The following is a 4055-nucleotide window of genomic DNA, read 5'->3' on the forward strand; positions in this document are numbered from 1 at the left end:
TGGCTCGGTACTCAGCTTCAACACTGGATCTTGTTGTTACTGATTGCTTTTTGCTTTTCCACGTTACTAGATTTCCTCCTACAAAGACACAGAACCCAGAGGTTGATTTTCTGTCGCAACTGCCTGCCCAATCTGCATCGGAGAAACCAGCAACGGTGTTAGCATTATTATTATTCTTCATCAAAATACCTTGGCCTAGAGTACCCTTGAGATATCTTAGGATTCTGTCGACTGCATCCATGTGGGAAGTACGGGGAGCATGCATAAATTGGCTAATCATGCTTACGACATAGCTAATATCAGGCCTGGTGACAGTTAGGTATATTAATTTTCCTACCAACCGCTGGTAGTGACCTATGTCACTTAAAGGGCCGCCATCCTCTAGATTGAGACGGGTTTTCGTTTCCATTGGAGTATCTACAGGCTTGGCTCCTATTTTTCCTGTTTCTTGCAGAAGATCCATGACATACTTTCTTTGAGATAGGAATAGTCCTTTATGAGATTTGGCTATTTCTATTCCGAGAAAGTAAGTTAGTTGACCGAGATCCTTGATATCAAATTCCTTCTTTAAAGCTTGTTTTACTACCTCAATCTCCTCATTACTATTTCCTGTAATAATAATATCATCCACATATACTAAAATAATTATGGTGTGAGTGTGAGTGTGTTTAACAAACATAAAAGAGTCAGAGGTACACTTGCTGAAATTAATTTTTAAGAGAAACTGATTAAGCTTGGCATACTATGCTCTTGGTGATTGTTTCAGCCCGTAGGTTTACATACCAGGGAAGGCTCAAAGGCTAATGTATGGCCTGGTGGAAGTTTCATGTATACCTCTTCGGCTAGAGACCTTTGAAGAAATGCATTCTTGACATCCATCTGAAATAAGCTCCACCCTGAGTTAGTAGCAACAGACAATAAAATACGGACTGTGCTCATTTTAGCTACTGGAGCAAAGGTCTCCTGGTAATCTACACCATAAGTTTGGGTAAAACCCTTTGCTACTAGCCGGGCATTGTACCTTTCAATGGTACCATCATGCTTGTATTTGATCTTATATACCCATTTACAGCCAACTGGTTTTTTATTTGATGGTAGGGTAACAAGATCCCATGTTTCATTTTTCTCCAGAGCCTGGAGTTCCTCTTGCATAGCCTTACACCAATTAGGATTGGTGTTGGCATCATAGAAAGAGGTGGGCTCTGTGTGTGATGTGAGAGTGTTTAAATAAGCTTTGTAGGAAGCTGATACTGAAGTATAACGGATATAGTGATGAATGGGATATAATACCGAATTGGACACATAGTCCTTTAGCCGAGTAGGAGGTCTGGTAGGTCTAGTGGATCTCCACATGGCAAGTTCTTCTGTTGGTGACTCATGATTTCCCCCTGAAAAAGTTGCCATGGGGATGGAAGTATCTCCCCCTGAAGGGTTAGGGCCGATGACAGGCATATGAGTGCGCTCCTGTGCAGAGAGAGTGTCCTGAAGTATGCTGTCAAAAAAGAAAAAGTTAGAGGGAAACAGGTCGGTTGGGGGTGTTGTGGGAAGAGAGGGATCATTAGAAAAGTAAGGGATGGTTTCGTTAAAGGTCACATCTCGGGAAATGTATGATTTGTAAGTAGTAGGATCATAACATTTGTAGCCCTTTTTTTCTGAGGAGTATCCAAGGAAGATGGTTTTGACACAACTTTTTTCCAGTTTATGGTGACGTCTAATGTGGACAAAGGCAGTGCAGCCAAATACTCGAATATGACCTAGATCGATTTTTCTTTGTTTGAGGAGTTCTAGGGGGCTAAGGTTGTTAAGAACGGAGCTGGGAAACCGATTGATGAGATAGGCTGCAGTGAGGAGGGCATCCGACCAAAAAATGTGGGGAACATTGTTTTGAAAAAGAAGAGTACGAGTAACCTCAAGAAGATGCCTATTTTTCCTTTCTGAAACCCCATTCTGTTCAGGGGTATAGATGCAGGTAGTTTGGTGCAGAATACCTTCTTGGAAAAAAAATTCAGAAATTTTTTTGTTGATGTATTCAGTACCATTGTCTGAACGGAAGATTTTAATTTTGGCATTGTACTGATTTTTAATAAAGGTATAAAAATTGAGAAAATATGTAAAAACATCATTTTTCCCTTTTAATAAATAGACCCAAGTAATTCGAGAGTAATCGTCAATAAAAGTGACAAAATAGCAAAAGTGATTATAGGAGGTAACGGGAGCGGGTCCCCAAACATTAGAGTGGATTAAATCAAATAATTTTTCTGATTTAGTAGACGGCGATGGAAAAGGTAATCTACTGTGCTTGAAAAATTTACAAACATCACAACAGCTGGAGTCTATTTTAAGATGGAAAGGTGATTCAAAATTTTGTCTGACGGATGCCCAAACCGCCGATGCATCAATAGGCCTTGGTTGGAAAGTTTGGTTGTGGTCAGACACTAACTGGGAGTGGTAAGATAGTATAGGCCATTATGAAGGTATCCTTCACCAATCGTCTTCCCGGTGATTCGATCCTGAAAAGTCACAGCAGATGGTGAGAAAATAACGTTGCAATTTAAAGTCTGAGTTATTTTACCAACAGATAATAAATTCAATTTAAAATTAGGTAAAAGAAGGATATTTGGTATAGGGTGATTCAAAAGGTTGGAGGAGCCAAAACCAGAAATTTCGGCTCGATCCCCATTGGCAACGATCACATGTTGGGAATTCACAGAAGTAAAATTGTGCAACTGTGTCAAATCCCAAGTCATGTGGTCGGTCGCCCCAGAATCAATAATCCAATCAGAATATGCAGGTAAAAATCTGTGTAATTGTGAGATACTAAACCTGACCCACGAGATTGCTGAGATTGTAACATGGACTGGAGCTGAGAAATTAGGTGTAAGAGTTGGGAATTGTCAACTAGGCCGGATCCGGGTTGTGTTGGCTCACCAGAGCCAGCTGACTAGGCTAGACCGCCATTCTTGCTGGGCCGGGCTAGACCGGACCAATGGTCACGGGTTGGGCCGAACGGAGTTGGGCTAGGCTGGCCCAAGTGCTGCCACTGGGTCGGACGTCGGGTCGGATCGGGGCAAACAAATTTGACCCATTAATGAGTCCCCCCGACCCGACAAGTATGTCATAACCCGTAGGGTTAGACACACTTAATCCCACGATACCGCCCACCCTATTCTCCCATCTCCTTTCTTCTTTCTCGCGCCGCCCTCTCTCTCGCTTACCTCGATGCTGCGCCGGCCGGAGGTTAGGGTGCAGGTGCCAACAACGAGCGGCGGTGTGACCCTGCTTGTTGCAGTGATGACACCGGTCGAGGTTGATGGGCATCTCCCTGCCTCGAGCTTGGTCTCCCGAGAGTGCAGCGAAGGCTCGGCCTTCATTCTCTTCGGGGTTCGATGCTCCCATGGTAATGCGTCGAGTTTCTTCTTGCTGAACGAGTGCTATGACGGCGTCGAGCGGAGGGCTTGAGAGAAGAATTTGGGACCGGAGAGCTTCGTAGCTCGTATCGAGCCCGCCGAGGTAAGTGTACACTAAGTCCTGTTCCTGTCGCTTGCGTGCTTAATCGGGGTCTATTGTGGGTGGGAGGTAACTCTGTAATTCCTCCCACCGGGTTAGTACTTCAGTCGCGTAGCTTGCGCTGGACCTGGTTCCTTGCTTGATGTGTGCTAATTCTTGTTTTAGACTGAAAATGTGTGCGAAGTTGTGCTCTTGTCCATACAGGTTTCTCATCTTCTCCCACACAGCCTGTGATGATGCCAGAAGCATACATAGTCTGGCAATCTGAGGCTCCATCGTGTTGGTAATGAGGGACATGACCAAATGGTCGTTTGTCTGCCATTCTTCGATGGTTTCAATCTCCTCTTTTGTTGGTTGGTTCGGATTTTGTATTGTTGGCTTGGTTAGGGTTCCTGTGATGAACCCTAACTTTTTCCTACCACTCAAGCCAATGTAAACTGCTCTTGACCGCTCGAAATAATTTTGATTTCCCTTTAACATAATTTTTGTGAGTTTGGTGAGATCATTTTGTGACATGATGAAAGAAAAAAATTTTGATTGTTGGGTAG

This window comes from Ricinus communis, chromosome 1 (genome assembly GCF_019578655.1).
Source record: "Ricinus communis isolate WT05 ecotype wild-type chromosome 1, ASM1957865v1, whole genome shotgun sequence".
NCBI classification, from domain to species: Eukaryota; Viridiplantae; Streptophyta; class Magnoliopsida; order Malpighiales; family Euphorbiaceae; genus Ricinus; species Ricinus communis.